The following is a 23746-nucleotide window of genomic DNA, read 5'->3' as shown; positions in this document are numbered from 1 at the left end:
CAATTATTTGGCACTTGCATCTTATGCAATAAAGAGACAACCATAAGGCTTCTGCCAATTGCCGATACATTCAACAAAACATGATCATCTCATACAACAACTTATATCTCATCACGTCTTGACCATATCAAATCACAACATGCCCTGCAAAAACAAGTTAGACGTCCTCTACTTTGTTGTTGCAAGTTTTACGTGGCTGCTACGGGCTGAGCAAGAACCGTTCTTACCTACGCATCAAAACCACAACAATAGTTTGTCAAGTTGGTGTTGTTTTAACCTCCTCAAGGACCGGTCGTAGCCACACTCGGTTCAACTAAAGTTGGAGAAACTGACACCCGCTAGTCACCTGTGTGCATAGCATGGTGGTAAAACCAGTCTCGTGTAAGCGTACGCGTAATGTCGGTCCGGGCCGCTTCATCCAACAATACCGCCGAACCAAAGTATGACATGCTGGTAAGCAGTATGACTTATATCGCCCACAACTCACTTGTGTTCTACTCGTGCATATAACATCAACGCATAAAACCAGGCTCGGATGCCAGTGTTGGGGAACGTAGTAATTTCAAAAAAATTCCTACGCACACGCAAGATCATGGTGATGCATAGCAACGAGAGGGGAGAGTGTTGTCTACGTACCCTCATAGACCGGAAGCGGAAGCGTTAGCACAACGCGGTTGATGTAGTCGTACGTCTTCACGAACCGACCGATCCAAGTACCGAACGCACGGCACCTCCGAGTTCAGCACACGTTCAGCTCGATGACGTCCCGCGAACTCCGATCCAGCAGAGCTTCATGGGAGAGTTCCGTCAGCACAACGGCGTGGTGACGGTGATGATGTTGCTACCGACGCAGGGCTTCACCTAAGCACCGCTATGATATGACCGAGGTGGAATATGGTGGAGGGGGGCACCACACACGGCTAGGAGAGATCAACTTGTGTGTCTATGGGGTGCCCCTGGCCACGTATATAAAGGAGTGGAGGAGGGGAGGGCCGGCCGTCTCTATGGCGCGCCCTAGGGGAGTCCTACTCCCACCGGGAGTAGGATTCCCCCTTTCCTAGTAGAACTAGGAGCCCTTCCAAGTAGTAGGAGTAGGAGGGAAGGAAAGGGAAGGGAAAAGGAGAAGGAAGGAAGGGTGCGCCCCCTCCCTAGTCCAATTCGGACCAGCCCATGGGGAGTGGTGCGGCCACCCTTTGAGGCCTTTCTCTCCTTTCCCGTATGGCCCATTAAGGCCCAATACGAATTCCCGTAACTCCCCGGTACTCCCGAAAATACCCGAATCACTCGGAACCTTTTCGATGTCCGAATATAGTCGTCCAATATATCGATCTTTTCGTCTCGACCATTTCGAGACTCCTCGTCATGTCCCCGATCTCATCCGGGACTCCGATCTCCTTCGGTACATAAAACACATAAACTCATAATATAACCGTCATCGAACTTTAAGCGTGCGGACCCTACGGGTTCGAGAACTATGTAGACATGACGAGACACGTCTCCGGTCAATAACCAATAGCGGAACCTGGATGCTCATATTGGCTCCTACATATTCTACAAAGATCTTTATCGGTCAAACCACATAACAACATACGGTGTTCCCTTTGTCATCGGTATGTTACTTGCCCGAGATTCGATCGTCAGTATCTCAATACCTAGTTCAATATCGTTACCGGCAAGTCTCTTTACTCGTTCCTTAACACATCATCCCGCAACTAACTCATTAGTTGCAATGCTTTCAAGGCTTATAGTGATGTGCATTACCGAGTGGGCCCAGAGATACCTCTTCGACAATCAGAGTGACAAATCCTAATCTCGAAATACGCCAACCCAAGAAGTACCTTCGGAGACACCTGTAGAGCACCTTTATAATCACCCAGTTACGTTGTGACGTTTGGTAGCACACAAAGTGTTCCTCCGGTAAACGGGAGTTGCATAATCTCATAGTCATAGGAACATGTATAAGTCATGAAGAAAGCAATAGCAACAAACTAAACGATCAAGTGCTAAGCTAACGGAATGGGTCAAGTCAATCACATAATTCTCCTAATGATGTGATCCCGTTAATCAAATGCAACATAACTCTTTGTTCATGGTTAGGAAACATAACCATCTTTGATTAACGAGCTAGTCAAGTAGAGGCATACTAGTGACACTTGTTTGTCTATGTATTCACACATGTATTATGTTTCCGGTTAATACAATTCTAGCATGAATAATAAACATTTATCATGATATAAGGAAATAAATAATAACTTTATTATTGCCTCTAGGGCATATTTCCTTCAGTCTTTGGGTGGACTGCATAAACATGTTCGACATAAGGAAAAGTTGTGCAATGGAGGAATACTATGAGTCACTCTGGTATCCGGACACTTACGATCTTGCCAGGGGCTTGGCCCTGTGCGGCCACTCCTCTTCGCCGTCGTCGGCGTTGGTGGAGCCGTCCGGAGGAAGGGTTTTCCCCTTCTTGGACCCTTCGGCCTCCCCAGTTGGGGCGGCCTTCCTTTTCTTCTCCCCCGCTGGAGGGGGAGAGGTCTCTTCTTCCTCCTCCTCGTCTTCATGGGAGGAGTGCGTCTTGGAGTCGTCGGATGATGAATCCGACACCCAGGCCGGGCACTCTTTCGAGTCCCCGTGGCCTTCTTCTTGGCCTTCTTCTCCGGCACCACATAGGGTGCCGGAACCAGCAACTTCGCCAAGCGAGCGTCCGCTGGGCCTTCGGGCAAAGGAGCCGGACAGTTGATCTGTCCGGACGTTTCCTGCCAATCCTGTCAAAGGTGAGGGAGCTTAGATCCCGCATGGAGTCAGACTATTAAAAACTAATACCCTGTAAAAGGTAAAGACAGCTTACCGCATGAGCGCGACGCTGCGTGCTGAATCCGCGATCCTCGGTAGCGGATGCGGGGGCCTCGGCGCCCTTGAAAAGCACCTTCCAGGCATCTTCGTACATCGTGTCGAAGAGCCTGCTCAGAGTTCGGTGCTGCGCCGGGTCGAACTCCCACAGGTTGAAAGCCCGTTGTTGACACGGGAGGATCCAGCGAATGAGCATAACCTGGACTACGTTGACAAGTTTGAGCTTCTTGTCCACCAGGGTTTGGACGCATGTTTGGAGTCCGATCAGCTCTCCTTCCTTACCCCACGACAGACCCGTCTCTTTCCAGGAGGTGAGCCGCGTAGGGGGTCTGGATCGGAACTCGGGGGCTGCACCATTCAGGGTCGCGGGCTCGGTGATGTAAAACCACCCCGATTGCCACCCCTTTAGGGACTCCACGAAGGAGCCCTCGGGCCATAGGACGTTGGGCATCTTGCCCACCATGGCGCCTCCGCACTCCGCCTGGGTGCCGCGCACCACCTTCGGCTTGACATTGAAAGTCTGAGCCATAGGCCGAAATGGGGCGGATGCAGAAGAAAGCCTCGCACACAACGATAAATGCCGAGATGTTGAGGACAAAGTTCGGGGCCAAATCGTGGAAATCCAGGCCATAGTAGAACATGAGACCCCGGACAAATGGGTGGAGAGGGAAACCCAATCCGTGGAGGAAATGGGGGAGGAACACCACCCTCTCATGGGGCCCGGGGGTGGGGATGAGCTGCCCCTCTTCGGGAAGCCGGTGCGCAATGTCATTAGACAAGTATCCGGCCTTCCTCAGTTTTTTGATGTGTCCCTCCGTGACGGAGGAGACCATCCACTTGCCTCCCGCTCCGGACATGGCTGGAGAAGGTTGAGGTGGGGTGTGCAGACTTGGGCGCTGGAGCTCGAGTGCGCGGAAATGGATAGGCAAAGGAGGAAGAAGGTGTGGATGAAAAGGTGGATCCTTATCCCCTTATATGGGTGGACGCGACTATGCGTCCCCACCAGCCTGGTAAAACTCGCTTATCTCCCCAGCGTCGTAATCAATGGCGCGGTTGGGTTACCCACGCCGTATTGATGAGAATTCCGGAATAAGGGGACACGGTCTTTGCTTTGACAAGACGTGCCAAGGAAACCGCCTCGCTAAACGCACTGAGGTGGGACAGTAAAACGATTCGAATAAAGACTTGGCCCCGGGGTGATGTCACGCTACGAAATACGTCAGCAGATTAGATTTGTGTAAATATTATTCTCTCTATGGCAATATGTGGAAACTTATTTTGCAGAGCCGGACACTACCTTTGTGTTCAAAATCTTCTATGAAGTACTTGGAGGAAGAACCCGCCTTGCAATGCTGAAGACAATCTGCGCGCCGGACTCGTCGTCATTGAAGCCTGGTTCAGGGGCTACTGAGGGAGTCCTGGTTTAGGGGGTGTCCGGATAGTCCGGACTAATACTTCGGCCGGACTCCTGGACTATGAAGATACAGATTGGAAGACTTCGTCCGTGTCCGGAAGGGGTTTCTTGGCGTGGAAGGCAAGCTTGGCGATACGGATATGTAGATCTCCTACCATTGTAACCGACTCTGTGTAACCCTAACCCTCTCCGGTGTCTATATAAACCGGAGAGTTTTAGTCCGTAGGACGAACAACAATCATACCATAGGCTAGCTTCTAGGGTTTAGGTAGATCTACTCTTGTACTACCCATATCATTAATATTAATAAAGCAGGACGTAGGGTTTTACCTCCATCAAGAGGGCCCGAACCTGGGTAAAATATCGTGTCCCCTGCCTCCTGTTACCATCCGGCCTAGACGCACAGTTCGGGACCCCCTACCCGATATCCGCCGGTTTTGACACCGACAGAGGGATAAGCCGACCGCTCTGCTGCTCTTCGTTCTGTGACTGTTGCACGTCGCGTCTCTATAAAGCAACGAAGGAGGCGGTGATTTTTGTCCGAAAAATTGAATCGTTTTTCCACTTACCGATGGCATTGGTGGGTAATTTTTACCAACTCGAAGAGTAATTTTAATGACAGATGATCAGAAGCGATAGCCGCTTTATTAGTAGATAAAGATTTGTGCATTAAATTGGGATGACCAAACTCACTGCCTTAAGATTTATTAGGTTTGTCGTAAATAGATGAACAAGAACCACCATCGACGATGATACAGAGTGAAAAGTGGCACGCATGTTTGCTAGTAATAGGAAGTCAACGAAACACATATAGTAGTACTATGTATCATGGTAGTATCACCTGTCGCCGACAGATCTTATACAGCGCGTAGCGCGTGGGTCGCGCTCTAGCGCGGTAGCGTGCATCCCCGAGCTCTAGATCCAACGTATGGGCCGGCACATTTTGCGGTTTATTCCTCACCGGTTTTGGCAGTTTATTCTACAGGTTTTTCTTGTTGTCTTTTTTCGTTTTTATTTTCTATTCTATTTTTTCTTTTCTAATTTTTCCTTTTGTTTTTCCTTTTATTTTTCTTCTCTATTTCTCTTTTTCTTTTCTATTTTTTCTTCTTTACTTTTTCACTTTTTTGCGATTTTTCTTTTCAAATTTGTGAACATATTTTTTTCATCGAATTCAAAAAAATGATCAACCATCTAAAAAAATTCATCAAATTTAATTCTTTTTGTTCAGAAGATTCAAAAAATGTTCATTAAAATTCAAAAAAATTTGAACTAAAATAATGTTCATTAAATTTTATTTTGTTCAACATTTTGAAAAAAATGTTCATAAAATTCAAAATGTGTTCATCTTTTTTTTCTAAAAAATTTCATTGATAAGAGAATATGTTCATCCAGTTCAAAATATGTTCATCGAATTCAAAATGTGTTCCTCAAATACAAAAAAAATGTTAATCATTATTTAAAATGCTCATAAAAAATTGTACATCAAAATAATTTTTTCATTAAAACTAAAAAAATCTTCATTCTTTTTTAAATTGCTAACATTTTTCAATTCAAGAATTGTTTTTGACTATTCACAATTTTTTGAATTATTCTAAAAAAAATTGTAATCCCGAGTTATTTTAACATAGAATAAAACAAAAACAAAACATAAAAAAAGGAAAAGTAGAAACAAAAAGGAAAGGGGAATCAGGGAGTGTCCCGCTCCACGCATGGGCCTGTCCTATAGGGCGCGCGGGGGTGGAAGGTATGCGATGACTCGACTGGGCACGCCAAGGTCGCCAAATAGGGGCACCCTATATATTACGCACGCCACGCGAGCGGAAGAACGCATCCCATCTAATACTCGTACTGTCGAAAACTTGATCCAAGTTCGACCCTCCGCAGTAGTATGTTTTGTTAACCTTTTTATGTATTTTTAGGGGAGTTTTTTTATGCAAAATCACTATGAAGGAGCATTGTTTAGAAAGTTTACTCTCACCTTCCCAGGTTGCGACATGTGGTTTTTTTTTTCCGTAGATCCATTTATTCAAAACGTTTTATCTCTTAAATCGTGCCTTCCAAATCTCGAACTGTTTTCACTATTGGATTCCTTGCGTCGAGATCTTCAAAACTAAATCCTATATTGATAGGTTTTAATGAACTTTTTTTGAAGAAAAAAAACAAACGAAAAAACCATATAAGCAGAACGTTTTTTTCCTTTTCGAAAGAGGTATGACTGTGCCTCTCATGGAAGAAAAAAAATAACAATTTTTTCCCGTTTCCAAGAGGTACGGCCGTGCCTCTTGCGAAAGGGAAAAAAGAAAGTGCGTCCTTTTTTCTATTCCGAGAGGTACAACCGCGCTTCTCGCGGAAGCAAATCCGTACCTCTCCTGGAAGGAAAAAAATGTGCCTTTTCTCATTTTTGAGAGGCACGGCCGTGCTTCTCGCGAAAGGAAAAAATATATATTTATTTTCGTTTTCGGGATGCTCGACCGTGCTTCTCATGGAAGCAACCCCGTACCTCTCGCGGAAGGAAAACACACACTTTTTCTGTTTTTTGAGAGGAACGATCATGCTTCTCGCGGAAGCAAATCCATGCCTCTCCCGGAAGGAAAAAATGTGATTTTTTTGAGAGGCACTGACGTGCCTCTCGTGGAAGCAGAAAAAATATGTTTTTTCACACAGAAAAAATCAAGACCGGTGGAAAACCGAAAAGCCAAAGAAAGGAAAAAACCATCTAAAAAACCAAAAACGCGTGCGGAAAAAAAAATTGAAGAAAGAGTCCAGAGCGTGATACGTAGCGGCGGCTGAGAGTATGTCAGGTGACTTCAGCCCAACCCCAGGCGACCCTGAAAAGGCTGACGAAGAAGCGCTCATAAATTTGACAGATAAGGTTGCATCAGCTATACCCTTTAGGCCTTTACCCGGCCCATCAACTGGCTGGCCAGGTTTTCTTTTTGCTAGTCACTAGCACATATGTCCGTGCGTTGCAACTGGAGAGCTATTTCTTTGCGAGAAGCAATGGGAGAGATAATTGATTTGTCCATCAAAAACGATCTCCATAGCGGTGTGATAGAGAGGACTTGTGATCTTTTCGCTGGTTATGTTTGTCCCATGAGATCTTGATATTGGTGGGGTAAGTTGGAGTGGCGGCAACCATCCAGCTCGTGCCTTTTTTTTTCTCTAGGTCCGCCTCTGTCTCGGGGTTGTGTCTGCCTCCTCATTTGGTAGCTATGCGGTGACCTTCAGGGCACGGTTGTTTTTGACCACAATGTCTTACGATTGCGTAATCGGATGGATTACTAATTGTAGTGCATAAATCCTGTTTCATTAGCATATTTAGTGCATAATCATACATCATTGTCCCTTCTTTATTAGGGTTTTATTATTATTATTTTAGCACTAACGTGCCCATAATTTTTTTATTCGAGCCAAACCAACATATTCTTTTTTATTGGCCCAAGAAAAAAATTTCTCACACGGACGACCCAGTAGGGGAGTGCGGCTAAGGCTCAATATTGCCTGTGCAATGAAACAATTTTTTTCTTGGGCCAACTACGCAGGGGCTACTATATGAAGCTAGTTACATAAAATAGCGCATGAGACGCACATTAGTTCATGTATGGGCCAACACACTGGTAGGCTCGAAGACGACCTGTGTTTGTAAGGCGTAAAAAAAATCCAAAAAATGATGAGTTGAAGGATCAAAATCTTGACCTCAAAGACCTGTCTATGTGCTGCTAGCTACTCGAAGACACGAGTCCTACCAACCAATGGCCAACTCAAAGATTTAAGATCATACTCCAATGTCAGATTGATAAAAAATTACTTTAAAAGTATACAAATTACTGAATATTCTTGGAAACATGAATAATTTTGAAAATCCCAAACATTTTTTGCCATTCTTTACATTTTTTTAGAATTACACAACAAAATTTGAAACATTCGAAATTCATAATTTTATTTGAAAACATGAGGCTTTTATAATAACATGAATATTTTTTTTGAATTTATGATTGTTTTTGCAAAAGGAAACACATTTTGAACACTCAGAACAATGTTTTGAAATGTGTTTCTTTAAACTCGGACATTATTTTGAATTTGCGAACATTTCTCTAAAACATGAATATTTTTCATATTTATAAATTTTTTAAAATGCTACTTTTTTGGAAAATTTCAAATAACTTTGGAAAACACAAAGAAAAGATGTTTTTTCTAAATCTGAACCAACATTGGAAGGAGTACAAAGATCTAATGTTCTAAACATTTCACAAAACGTAATATATCTTAAAATTTTCGGCATTTTATTAAAAATATTTTTTCCTGATATTATAATTTTTTAAAAAAATTAATTTAATAAAAGGGGAGAAATAAAAATAAAATTAGAAGGAAAAAAATAAAAAATAAAAAGAGAAAGAAACGAAAAACGAAAAATAGAAACATAAGACAGAACAAAAAGAAGAAAATGGTTCAAGACAACTTGGACGTGCTATATGAATTTGCGACTATTTTGGAATGAGAACATTTATTGTTTTGAATTTTTTTCAAAATGTAATATATTTCAAAATTCAGATTTTTTTAAAGTGAATTTTTCTGATATTATGAACTTTTTAGAAAAAAAATAGTATACGAAAAAGGGAGAAAGAAAAATCAAATTCAAAGAAAAAAAGGCAAAAGAAACAGAAAGTAAAAAGAGAAAGAAATAGAAAAAGAAAATAGAAACATAACTCAGAACAAAGAAAAAGAAAACGGGTCAGCCTAGCTTGGTGGCCATGTGCGAATTTTCTGCTATTTGATGCTCACTGCAATAAATAGAGATTTTGCTATTTACGTGGGCATGAAAATAAACGGGCTGGCTTTGCTGGGCCACACTACTGGCGGCCCATGTATGAAATTCGGGCGTTTTTCCTTTTCTAATAGAGAACGAACAAAAAATTAGTATCACCTCGAATAGAAAAACTTTTCGATGGTGAACGGATGAAAAAATTGAAGAAACGCATTTTGCTTTATAATATAATATATATATATATATAATAAGTTATAGATATAGATATAGATATAGATATAGAAATAGGCTTCTTCAAAAGAAAACTCCGGCTGTCACAAGGTTTTTTCAAAAGAAAAGAAACACAGTGTCCTTAGTGATAGTGGTGCATGGGAGCACAAGGCACACACTAACTGGTGGCATCTTTTCTCGTAACTTACTGTCTGTTTGCCTTTTATAAAACTAAGGCACGCAATTTGCATGCTCTCAAAAAGAAAAACTGATGACATCTCTTTTCTTTGATAGTTCCTTTTTCTTATATATAATTATAAAGTTCACCCGCAAAAATATATAATTATAAAGTCCGTTTTATTTCGTTCGTATATAGCAAGAATTGTAGATTCCTGATCACGCTTGCTGCGCTATAAAAATGTTTCATTTCTGTTCTAAAAGAAAAACCAGTCTTGAGTGCTTGGACGAAGCACGTCACGGACCCAATGCAACAAGCATGCCATGCCATCCCCAGACCAGCTAGTAATAGTCAATGGAACGACATACGTATCATGGCAGTGTCGCCTGTCCCCTCCTGCTGCATACCTCGCCACGCGAACGCAAGAAGGCAGCCCGTCTGAATGAAACTCCTACGGTCAAAAGCTTGATCTCCACTCGACGAGTCCGGTCAAAACGAAAACCTCCATCGATGTTCGTGGACACGTCCTGTGTAACGCGCCGGAAGCAACTTGGAGGCGAAGAGAGAGGCGCTTTTATGCTCTGCGACACGATTCCGGCCGTTCTATGGAATGGCATCGATGTTCTCTGGTATGCCCCTTGCGCTTCCGCTTGGCCCGCGGGTGCGCTTGTACGCGACTGGACTCGAGCGCGCACGTGCATGTGTTGGCCGATCGTGTCGTGCGCCGTGACGCGGAGAGCGTGTGCATGCGGAAATTTACGTCGAGTGGTAACGGGTATCTTGACCAGCCGCGCCGTACGCATGCATGCATAGAGAGGAGCTGACCTTTGGCACTTTGACCGGACCATCGCCTCGGTCTTGCCATTACCCCCTCCGTCAAGGCGACAACATAGCAAGCTACATGCATATATGCAAACAAAACAAGCAAGCGCCATGTATATATGTGCTCTACCAAAGCATAAGCATATCACGTTGGCCGTGTTTTACTGAAACTGCACATGCGTTTCAATCTACCTACATGTCGACAGTTTTTGACTTGGGAACTTGGGAACTGTGCGCGCCATCTTAATTTTCAAGTTCAGAGTTGCCAGCTTATTGCTTGCCTTGGACCTCCAGGAAGTTTGGGACTTGGGAACCGTGTCGCTGTCTATCTTATGAGTGGGCTATATGTTCCTCTACGGCTTCAAGGGCTAGGAACGTGAAGCATCATCATGCATGCAATATGGAGGGCCAACCCGCTACAAAGAATACAGGATGGAGTAGTTGCTACTTTTCACCCGCAAAAAAAGAAGAAAAAGAGAGAGTAGTTGCTACTTTCCTCGAACACCATTTGACAGCAAAAGTAGAAATGAGAAGATAATCGTCGGAATACGCGGAATATCGCAAACAAATCTCACAAGAGCCTTCCGTGGCAGGGACTGTGCAATGCATGTCGTATACCACCAGAAACTAGGTAGACAAGTGATGAGCGTGCCGTTTTGTTGAGCCATCCTAATCAGATTGCAGTGCTACAGGTTGGAGCCTGGATCTGCAAATTTATTCCCGAAGAGTATCTGGGTCTAAAGTCTAAACACAGGACCGTTTCGCCGCCAAGTAAACTATCCAGCCACAGCCTTCTGATATCTAGCAGTGAGATCCTTCTGCCAGTGATTAAAGGAACCGCTGGCAACTGGCAAGGGATGAAAATAATAATTGACAGATGACTTGTTCGGTTTCTTCTTCTTTTGCTTGTCAATCGTGGCCTTTGTCATGCGATCGCATCAAGATCACGGCAAGTACGCGCTGATCAGTTTGTTTATCAGCTTGAACTTACCTAGAGCCACTAGTTTAACAGCCTAGTACTAGTTTGTATATTCCCTCTGCCGCGGCCATCCCAACATTTTTGGAACTTTGAAAACCAATGTAGCCATATACTCCTGAAAGTGTATAGATTGCCCATATGACAATAGTATTATTGGACGTTGCTAGTTCATCATAGTGCATGTGTTCTTAATTGTCTTTTAAGGCCCTAGTTAAATTATCACTACTACACATTAGCTTTGGAGTCGGTTTATGGCGAAGGAAATTTCCGCCAATACCAATTTGGTCACTTGTGGCGGTTTTACCATACAATTGATTTACATAAATCTTTCAGCTGAGAAAAACTTTTATATCAGGGGTGGTCTCACTACTAGAATCGCATCGTCGGCATAGCCTTGATTCCCGTCTGGACAGGCCCTATGCCGACGGCCCCCGTCGGCATAGGGCCGTCGGCAACATATACGTCGGCATAGCCAGGGAGGCCGTCGGCATAGTTTCTTTCCCGACGGGGGCCGTACATCTATGCCGACGGCCCAGGCCATCGGCAACGTTCACGCCTAACGGCGGCCGCCGTCAAGTTTGCCCAACGACTGGTCGCCACGTGGCACACCTATGCCGACGGCCTGTGCCACGTGGCGACCAAACACCGCTCGTGGACCAGGGCTATGCCGACGGCCTGGTCGTCGGCTTAGTTTCAAACTATGCCGACGACCTAGCCGTCGGCATATTCCTTCCTCCGGTGCTCCCAGTAGTTGACACGTGGCATCTATGCCGACGGCCTGGCCGTCGGCTTAGTTTAAAAACTGTGCCACGTGTCAGCTACCGTCATCATAGTTTGCATTTGATTTTTTTCTTTTTCCTGTTTGTTTTCAAATCAATTCAATTCAAATAACAACACATATCAGCAGATATATGAACTCATGGAATAGACATATAGAACACAACGGGATATCATCCGGCACCATCACAACAATATATGCATAAGCATCATCACAATCAACACACACATAAGCATAAGCATATAGAGAAGCACACAAGTCATCTAAATGATCATCACCACACACAAGTCATCTCAAGCATCATCACCACACACAAGGCTTAAGCGCCAGGATGTCGAGCACCGCGGAGGTCGTCACCGCCAAGACCGCCGAAGCCCAGGTCGTCACTGCTAGCGGCAGCGCTACCGCCAAGACCGCCTACACCTCCGCCTCCGCCTCCGTGGATCAGAGTGGTCGGGCTCCGTGTCTCGAGAGTGCTGCGAAGACCACCGCCAACGGTAGATCCACCTGTTCCCTGGATGTTGAAAAGACATATTAACAGGATATATGACTGTGTTGAAAGGCATGACATGCTTTGGGTGAATAGATTGTGGATGAACTAACCGGCGAGGGGCCAGCGTTCTGTGCCACAAACTCCTCAAAGGTCAGCAGCACTGGTTGTGCTGGAGGGCATTGTGCTGGCTGCAACTGAGGACACCTGCTGGCCACCATTTCCTGAAAAGCCTGCTACATCTGGCGATCCCTCTGCACTTGGTGTTCATAAAGCCTTTGATGCCACGCCATGGTCTCCTGGCGTGTGTACTCCAGGTAGGCCTATGGTATGACATGATGGAACTCATAAAACTACTAAATGCGGAAAATAAAGTGAGCAATGAAGATAAGAGGGAAAATACTTACAGATTGTTGCTCCTGAAAGAGGGTCTGTGCACTGGTCACTGGCTGGCTCGTGCACTGGCTCAGGCTCGGGTCAATCCGATGGAGCTGTGTGTAGGAGATAGTAGGAGTGATCACAGCATCGAGAACCGCCTCCCGACCGTGCTCCTTGGGCCCCATGCTCACCACCGCCCTCTCGTCTAGATCCGCCGCAATGGGGTCAGGTGTGTCAGGATGTAACTTCAGATACGCTTCGGAGTAGGCCTTCTTCTTCCCCGCGGTCTTCTTGCCGTAGTACTTGGGCTCGCCAGGCTTGGGGTCCTTCCGCGTATGGGCGATCTCCCATGCCTGCATGTGTGAGAGCGGCCGCTTCAGTTTCTCCTCCTGCACCACCAAACAGAGGTTAGTCATACATAAGAAAGTGATGGTAAATAGAAGAAGAAGAATGTTTAATGGGGTTAGTCATACATTAACTGCCTTGTGGAGATAGTGGTTTCAGTTTCCCTGAGCATGTACTCCCTCCTTCCCTCGGTTAGCCTTGTTTTTCATTCTCATAGCCGCCCAGGCTCCAGCCTCATCACACCAAAGATCCACCAATGCCGCCCAGGACTCGTCTTTTCCATAACACCAATTTGGACACGCCTACATAATGAAAGCATAATGGCATGTCAACACGTAATGGTGAAATGTACCACAAGGTAGTGAAAGCATAATGAAAAATCTTTTATACTTACCGCCAAGTACTCGTGCCTCTCCAAGGTAATGCCCATCCTCCGCGCTTCTTCCTTGGACATCTTCACACCAAGAGCATCGTGATAGTATGTCGAGATGGCCACATAGCGCACCTCGTACTGCATCTGGCGGGCCTTCTTCTTGCATTGGCGCAGCACGATCTAGTCCGCTCTAGCCCTGTGCTCCGGAAGAACTCGATAGAATTTCTACAATCATGCATGAAACAAGAATGGAAGAAGCCATGAGTTAAATCATTCATGAAACTAGAATGGACTTGTGCTTCTGAAGAGAACTCACCCAGAAAGTAGTGATCACGGCCTTGGCATGGGTCTCATGGTCCGCGTGGAGGGCCGCTTCCCAGTGGTCCCAGCTCGTGGCCAAAACCCGACGGTCCGGCTGCCTGACTGGATCCGGACAGTACAACCCCGGCCAGTATAACTTCAACAAGACGGTGATGAGGCCGTTGGGAATATGGACCCCTTTAGAATATATCCAGTTGCTGCAAAAGAATGAACTATTAGCATGTGACAAGCAAAATAAATAACAACCGGAATAAGCATGTGACAAGCAAAATAATGAAATTATTACAAAGTGGAACTTACTCTTTTCCCGTGGGCTCAATGAGCCACTTCTGCTCCTCAGTAGCAGGAACCTGCTTTGGTAGCTTTGCGTTACCACGCAGCCACCCCTTGTTGTCAATCCCCTTCCCGTCACCACCCTCCTCCTCGCCTGCCTCCCCCTCCCCAACCTCCTCCTCGCCTGCCTCCTCCTCCACCTCCTCCTCGTCCTCCTCCTCCCCAGAGTGTACCTCACTAGAGGAGGGTACCTCACTAGAGGAGGGCCTCGAAGACAACACCCCTAAGTCGGTGAGGGTGTGCTCTTTCTGGCCGCGACCCCCTGTAGTGGCTCTCCCCCCACCACCTCGCCCTCTAGAGGCTCCCCCTGCCCCCTCCTCCTCTAGGGGCACCTCTCCCTCGACCTCCCTGTGAGGAGTCATCGTCAAGTAGCCGAGGGGGAGGATTACGTGCTCGACCACTCCGACTAGGCAGGCGGACGACCTTGCGTAGGAAACCCACGCCGTCGGCCTTCCCCTTGCCCATGTTCCACGAACCTGCATTGAAAAGAGAATAAGCAATTAGTAAATTAATGAAATGAAGGAAAAGGCATGATAATAAACACATTAATAAAATGCATAAAAAGGCATATTTCTAAACTATAGAAAAAAAGACTTGAAACGTACATCTGCTAGAACCCATATGAATCATCACTGTTGTAACCTCTTTCTCGGTCCGTCTCATCATCACTATCAATCATATCATCTTCATTGTCCGACAGAGGTGGAGGCTCTTCCTCGTCGTCAGCGTCTTTGTTTAACTTTTCTAGCATAAGTATGTCATTTTCATTGACAATGGTCTCACCATCATTCCGTGCATCGTCGACGTTTGGATCCACATCATCATCACCTAATGGTCTAACGTCATCGTTTCTAACCACATCATCATCATCATCAGGTTGCTCTTGATAGAACACTCCCTCGTATGTCATGGGGTTAATGTTGTAGTAATCGTCTTCATTCGGGTCTGGTAGCTTACCATGTGGCGACACCTTGAATACAACTTCCCAACCCTTTAGATACACTTTCTGGCATGGGTAAGGCAGATAATATACTTGTGTAGCTTGGGTAGCCGCAATGAAGAGATCGGCTCCGGCATAGACGGTTGATGGTTTAACTTCGACCAAACCAATGGAAGGCGTATGTTTTACCCCCTCCCGCGGATCGAACCATCAGCATTTGAACACAGGCAGACTTAGGGTCTCACGCCCCTGGCGTAATTTAACCTCGTATATATTTTGTACCCTTCCGTAGTAGTCTACTGAATTTTGACCGGGGGTGTACACTCCGGTATTTATAGTTTTGGGATCGGACCGACTATTTTGGCGCTCCTCTGTATGGAAGCGATACCCATTCACATCATACTTTTTACATGTCATGACGGCAGGGTCAAAACCCATGGAAACCCATCTCAATTCATCATCCATAGATATGTTCGGATCTTTTCCCTACAAGTATAATGGAAATTGTTGCGTGCATTAGTTCGGTTAACTAATAAATGTTGAACTAGGTATTTAATAGGGGAGTGTGGAAAATTACTTTCTCCATGAAGCAAGCAACAAAATTTTTACATCCAGGGTTTCCATGACGGAGAAGAGTAAGTGCCTCCGCCTCAGTAGGAGGATTCACTCCCGTCCATTCCTCTTGAACGAAATCACTAAAAAAAGAAAAGCGGTGTTGGACCGAGACTAAGTGAACATGGAACATGATGATGTGGAAGACATAAAGGAATGGTGTAGTGGTATTACCTCATCCACACTTCCTCAACTTCCTTGATGTTGTGCAAGATATAGAACATGAGGTCCTCCCACTCTTGTCGTGGCATGTTATAAGATTTCGAGGCCCCAGCCCTCCCACCTTGCGCGTTGAATAGATCGAGCCTGGGTTAATACTTGGGCTCTTCTATATTGTATCGAGGCACCTTGTTATGCAGATGGGGAACGTGGTCTGGATAGTATGACGTCTTGAGGTCTGACACCTCCTCTAGGATAACTGCCTCAGCTATGGAAGCTTCAATCTTAGCTTTGTTTCCACATTTCCGTCGGAGATGCTTGTTCTGCCTCTCAGGGTTGTACTGCCAGCGATTCTGCATAGGCCCCCCAACAATACCTTGTTCGCGAGGTGCAGAATGAGATGTGTCATCGGAGTAAAGAAGCCTGGCGGAAAGATCTTCTCTAGCTTGACTATCAACGCTGGTGCCTTCTTATGCAATTTTTCAATCACCTCTTTACTTACTTCTTTAGCACAGAGCGTGCGGAAGAAATGGCTAAGCTCGGCAAGCACTCGCCAGACATGCTCGGGGACATAGCCTCGAACCATCACCGGCATTATCCGCTCAATCCATACATGGTAGTCATGACTCTTCAGGCCGGTCACTTTGCCCGTTGAAAGATTGACTCCCTTACTTATATTCGATGCATAACCATCGGTGAACTTCAAAATTTGTTTCAGCCAGATAAGTACTTTTTTTTTCTGGCGGTTTAAGGACAAAGTCAGCATCTGGCTTGAACCAGTTTTTTCGACCGCCTGTGGGAGGCTTCATGTTCAGGCGTGGTCTATCACAAATTCTCTGTTGATCGACTCTAGCTTTAACATTATCCTTCGTCTTATCAGGAATGTTGAGGATCATGTGGAAAAGGGACTCTGCCACATTCTTTTCGGTGTGCATCACATCAATATTGTAAGGAAGTTTGAGGTCCTTGAAATAGGGAATCTACGAGAATGGGGTAATGTGAGTCCAGTTGTGCGTCTCACCATATCCCTCGAAGCCTTTGGCTTTGGCTTTGCCTTTGCCTTTGACTTTAAGCTTGAGAGCTTTTAGCTAAGCAAGAATATCTGCCCCCGAAAATGTTGGAATCTCGGTTACTTCATGAACAACCTAGCCTTTCCTGAAGTTCTTCTTGTCTTCCCTGTCTGGATGGTCTGGAGGGAGGAACTGCCGATGCAGGTCAAAGGCTACATACTTGCCACCCGTACTCAGCCAAATCATCCGCAGAGCCTGCATGCACACTGGGCATGGCATCTTCCCACTTGTACACCATCCGTATAATAGAGCATAGCCGGGAAAGTCATGCATGCAATAGTGCAACCAAACTTTCATCAAGAAATTTCTCTGCAGATCCCGGTCGTATGTCAACCTCGGAAAGTACCAAGAATAGTGCAAAGCATCCACCAGCGGCTGCATAAACACACCCAATTGCTTCCCCGGGTATTTAGGCCCCGGAATGATGAGCGACAAGAACATGGTCTTCCGTTGCATTAGGGCACCAGGAGGAAGATTGAGCGGAATTACAAACACAGGCCAGCAGCTGTATGGATTGGACGACATACCATATGGATTCAACCCATCACCTGATATGGCTATTCTGACATTCCCAGCCTCGGCTGCTTCCTCGGGGTATTCTTCATCGAACGACTTCCATGCTTCCCCTCCCGATGGATGTACAATTTTTTTGGATTGTACCTTATACCTTCCTTGTGCCACTTCATCATTTTGGCAGACTCCTTCGTGATGAAAAGGCGCTGCAGTCTTTTTATAAAATCAAGATACCGAAGAACCTTAACGGGGATGGTTAGCTGCTTTTTCTCACCATCCTCACCGACCACCTCAATGTACCGAGACGAACCGCACTTCCTACAGTACTTGTCATCCGCATACTCGTGCCTAAACAAAAGGCAATTCTTTGGGCAAACATCTATTTTCTCATAATCCATAGAGAGTGCCTTCATGATTTTCTTTGCATCGTACATGCTTTTCGACAGTTCATGACCCTCAGGGAGGCTGTTAGCCCATACTCCCAGGAATGCTTCGAAGCATTTCTGGCTACAGCCGTACTCAGCCTTGACTGCAATCAGTTGCGAGATGGCATCAAGCTGAGATATTTTCGCACCCGCATAAAGAGGTTTCTTCGACGAGGCCAAGACCTCCAAGAAGGCCTTTGCGGTTGCCTCCGGCTCCTCCGGTTCATTCTCTGAAGGTGTCGCATTTGCCGTTTCTGCAACAATGACATCATCTAGCATGTCCCTGACCCCGTCATCCTCATATCCATCGATGCGTTGTCGCATCACCTCCTCTCTACCACGGTCCTGCTCGGCTATGTTTATCGGCGGCATGTCAAAGTTTGGCATATATCCGTGCGTGTGAAGGTGCTCACTCATGTCCGTCTGATTTCTACGGTGACGTCTAGCACATCTCGCACAGGGGAATGGTGGGATAATTCTCATTGGATGACGGAATATCTCCTTTAAATACACATCAGTTTTCGCGATCCACTCTGATGTTACTCGATTCCGACGGATAAAACCACTGTACATCCACTGATTATCTGCCATCCTTTGCTTTTTTGCAAGCCACACAACATTATTAAGGATTCACTTAAATTAATCACATCAAATTTTCAGTTTCTACCGCGTTGAATCCACCTACATCTCTAATAGGTAAAGATGGGTCCTAATCCCACCCGAGGATGTGTAGATTGAGTACGTTCTCCATTCTACCCCGTTCCGAGACAAAATTTCGGCAGCACCTCCCCGCTGTTCTCCAGATACACGTCTCGGCAAATAGCCGAGAGAATGTGCTTCGGAGAACAATGGGGAGGCGTCGCTGAAATCCTATCTCGGAACGGGGTAGAACATGGAGAACATACCCAATCTACACATCCTCGGGCTGTCCGTGGAAAATGCTGGACAATTCGAAAGAGCTGCGGTGATAAATATGCAATTGAATGCATATTTATCGATGCAACCCTTTTGGACGGGAGACGCCTAGGTTACGCTAGTTGACTTGAGAATGAAATCTAGTGATATGAAAAAATGGAGGAGATGGACTTGTACCTCACCCTCGGCTGTAGAGGAAGTAGTCGAACAACAGAGAGATGCTCAGGGGGACCAATGCGTCGTATAATGGTCACTTCAATGAAATGGGACACCAAAAAGCCAGCAAAATCCATCGCGACAAAAAATTTAGAACATCACAATCATCATCATCATCATCTCAAAAATCATTGAAGCATAAAAAATATCACCATCTATCATCCACATCATCATCTAACAATCATCTATCATCGGTCATCATCATCATCTCAAAATCATCGAAGCATAAAAATCATCATTATCTCTCCTCATCTAAAAATCATCATCATCTAAAAGAAATCCATATGAACAAGTTATGAACATCACCATTTTTCTCAAATAAGTATTCTTTAGCAAGACCATTAAGTGTCAATAAATATTTCATCATTGATTTGTAGCAACACCATCATGATCAAAATACCACCGTGCAAAAAGTATATAATCACACATCACATAACAACATTCACACTTCAACTTAAAAAAAACTCATATTGCTAATAACATCCATTGTTCAATATTTTGCAAACTAACTACATCTAACAAATATGACATACATTCCATCATCTATGCATTCATCCACCTAAAAACAGTACCAAAACACTAAAAAAGAAGAAAAAAACTCACGTAGAGGGCCGGCTGGTCGGGTCGGAGGAGAGGGCGGCGACGGTTGGGGGCGATGATGAGCTGCAGCACGGGGAGGGCCGGTTGCTCCAACCGGCCGGGAAGGGGGCGCCGGACCCGCGGCCGGAGTCGAGCCCTTATGGGCCGGTGCGGGCACAGACGGCGGCGACGCAGGGCGGGTGCGGACGGGGCGGCGTGGGGCGGGGAGGTGCGGGGCGGGGAGGACGGTGGGGAGGCGCGGGGCGGGCAGGACGGCGGCGCGGGTCGGGAGGACGGCGACGCGGCGCGGGTCAGGGCGGGGACGATGGCGGCGCGACACGGGAAGAGGGTGGCGGCGGCGGTTGGGAGAGAGAAACGAGTGGAGGAGAGGAGACGTGCAGCGAGTGGAGGAGAGGAGGGCGTGCAGCGACTAGGGTTGGACCTAAGCCGACGGCCTAGCCGTCGGCATAGGCTTGGTCCCACCTGCCAGCAACAGAGCCGAGTGGAAAAGGTATGAGATATGCCGACGGCCTAGCCGTCGGCATAGGTACTTTGCATTTTATAATTTTTTTATTACGGCATTTTTTAATATATTTTTACGGCATATTTATTTTTTATAAATTCAATTATTACTATTTTTTAGTTTGTCGTGTGTAACCTGTGGTGGCCGTTTCCCCCCTTCGAGAGATGGCGGCAGCGACGCCCGTGAGGGTGGCACACCCCGGAGCCGCGGGGAGGGTGGCGGCGGCTAAGTCTGGAACCCCCTCACAAGTCTTGCGTAGGTGGCCTCTCACAAGTCTGGAAGTGTTGTGGCGGGTGCAAACGCCCGGCACACGTCTCTGGGGTGTGCCCCCCCTCACGGACGGCGCCGCCGCCGACATCTGGAGGGGGGAAACGGAGGGGAAACGGATGCGTCGGGTCTACGCGGAGGGGATCTTGCCGTGGGTTTGGCCCGGATGTTGCTCCAAAGTGTTCCTATGGGCTGACCTAACACAACCGTGTGGATACGTCCACTTCTCAAAGCCCGTCCGTGCAAAGTCAAAGGGGTAGATCCCGTGGTCAAATGCTACAGGGTTAGGCGGGACGGGGGCCCTCGGGGGTAGGAATGCCACCCGAGCGTCGCACCGGGCCCTCATACATGCGGGGTGGTGTGGTGGCATGTCCGAAGAGGCGGCACGCGTCTCCGGGGTGTGCCTCCCCCCCACGGACGGCGATGACACAGTAGTAGACGTTCTGCGGCAACGATGCGGTGTGAATATTATCAAATACTCGAAGCGCGATAAAATCATGAGTTTTTTACACGACGTGGGCACATGTGCTGTAGGACTGACGTGGGCACACGCGTCTCCGGGGTTTGGCCCCCTCCAAGTGATGGCGGCACTGCCTTGCGTGCAGGGGGGCACACCGCAGAGCCCCAAGACGGACGTCTACGCATGCCTGAACACTTTCACATATGCATCGGGACCCGTGCGATGTTCCGGTGACATAGCTACACCCCGAATCCCCCCACCAACCAGAATTCCCTCCGTTTCGACCGTTTCCCCCCTCCGTGACACGGCGATAGCGACGTTCGTAACGGGGGGCAACCGATATATCATCGGGGTATGTTTATTTAGATAAGGCATAATTATCTTATGCAAAAACAAAACTAAAATAAAGTAAAAATAACAAAATAAAGTAAAAATAAAAATATAAAGTAAAATAAATGTATGCCGACGGCAAGGCCTCTCACAAGTCTGGAAGTGTTGTGGCGGGTGCAAACGCCCGGCACGCGTCTCCGGTGTGTGCCCCCCCTCACGGACGACACCGCTGCCGGCACCTGGAGGGGGGGGGGACGGACGCGTCGGGTTCCTACGCCTGCCACCATGCTTCTACAACCTTAGGAGGGCCACCACAACACCTGGCGGCATTACTACCCCCCAGGTACCCCGTCCCGTCTAACCCTGACACAGACGACCGTCAGGTCTATCCCTTTGACTTTCGCTGGACATAGTTTGACCGGTGGACCTTTCCATGATGAATACCTGAGTTTTTAATAAATTCAATTATTACGTTTTTTAGATTTTTAGTTTACCGTGTGTATGGGACCCGGTGTGTGCAAAGTCAAAGGGCTAGATCCCGTGGTCAAACTCTAAAGGGTTAGCAATGCCACCGGATTGTCGCACTGGGCCCTCATACATGCCGTACGGTGTGGTGGCATGTCCGAAGAGGCAGCACGCGTCTCCGGGGTGTGCCCCCCCTCACGGACGGCGCCGCCGCCGGCACCTGGAGGGCGGGAACGGACGCGTCGGGTCTACACAGAGGGGATCTTGCCGTGGGTCTGGCCCGGATGTTGCTCCAAAGTGTTCCTATGGGCTGACCTAACACAACCGGGTGAATACGTCCACTCGTCAAAGCCCGTCCGTGCAAAGTCAAAGGGGTAGATCCCGTGGTCAAACACTACAGGGTTAGGCGGGACGGGGGCCCTAGGGGGGTAGCAATGCCACCGGAGCGTCACATCGGGACCTCATACAAGCCGCGTGCCGGGTGCCTACGCCTGCCACCATGCTTCTACAACCTTAGGAGCGCCACCGCAACACCTGGCGGCATTGCTACCCCCAAGGTACCTCGTCCCGTCTAACCCTGACACAGACGACCGTCGGTTCTATCCCTTTGACTTTCGCTGGACGTAGTTTGACCGGTGGACCTTTCCATGATGAATACCGGAGTTTTTAATAAATTCAATTATTACGTTTTTTAGATTTTTAGTTTACCGTGTGTATGGGACCCGGTGCGTGCAAAGTCAAAGGGCTAGATCCCGTGGTCAAACTCTAAAGGGTTAGCAATGCCACCGGATTGTCGCACCAGGCCCTCATACATGACGTACGGTGTGGTGGCATGTCCGAAGAGGCAGCACGCGTTTCCGAGGTGTGCCCCCCTCACGGAGGGCGCCGCCGCCGGCACCTGGGGGGGGGCGGACGCGTCGGGTCTACACGGAGGGGATCTTGTCGTGGGTCTGGCCCGGATGTTGCTCCAAAGTGTTCCTATGGGCTGACCTAACAAACCGGGTGAATACGTCCACTGGTCAAAGCCCGTCCGTGCAAAGTCAAAGGGGTAGATCCCGTGGTCAAACACTACAGGGTTAGGCGGGACGGGGGCCCTAGGGGGGTAGCAATGCCACCGGAGCGTCGCACCGGGACCTCATACAAGCCGCGTGCCGGGTGCCTACGCCTGCCACCATGCTTCTACAACCTTAGGAGGGCCACCGCAACACCTGGCGGCATTGCTACCCCCCAGGTACCCCGTCCCATCTAACCCTGACACAGACGACCGTCGGGTCTATCCCTTTGACTTTCGCTGGACGTAGTTTGACCGGTGGACCTTTCCATGATGAATACCGGAGTTTTTAATAAATTCAATTATTACGTTTTTTAGATTTTTAGTTTACCGTGTGTATGGGACCAGGGTGCGTGCAAAGTCAATGGGCTAGATCCCATGGTCAAACTCTAAAGGGTTAGCAATGCCACCGGATTGTCGCACCGGGCCCTCATACATGCCGTACGGTGTGGTGGCATGTCCGAAGAGGCAGCACGCGTCTCCGGGGTGTGCCCCCCCTCACGGACGGCGCCGCCGCCGGCACCTGGAGGGCGGGAACGGACGCGTCGGGTCTACACAGAGGGGATCTTGCCGTGGGTCTGGCCCGGATGTTGCTCCAAAGTGTTCCTATGGGCTGACCTAACACAACCGGGTGAATACGTCCACTCGTCAAAGCCCGTCCGTGCAAAGTCAAAGGGGTAGATCCCGTGGTCAAACACTACAGGGTTAGGCGGGACGGGGGCCCTAGGGGGGTAGCAATGCCACCGGAGCGTCGCACCGGGACCTCATACAAGCCGCGTGCCGGGTGCCTACGCCTGCCACCATGCTTCTACAACCTTAGGAGGGCCACCACAACACCTGGCGGCATTGCTACCCCCCAGGTACCCCGTCCCGTCTAACCCTGACACAGACGACCGTCGGGTCTATCCCTTTGACTTTCGCTGGACGTAGTTTGACCGGTGGACCTTTTCACCTTGTTGTCATAGCCCAACCATAGCTACACCCC

This window comes from Triticum urartu, chromosome 7 (assembly GCF_003073215.2).
Source record: "Triticum urartu cultivar G1812 chromosome 7, Tu2.1, whole genome shotgun sequence".
Classification (NCBI taxonomy): domain Eukaryota; kingdom Viridiplantae; phylum Streptophyta; class Magnoliopsida; order Poales; family Poaceae; genus Triticum; species Triticum urartu.
Note: the sequence above shows the minus strand (reverse complement) of the source record.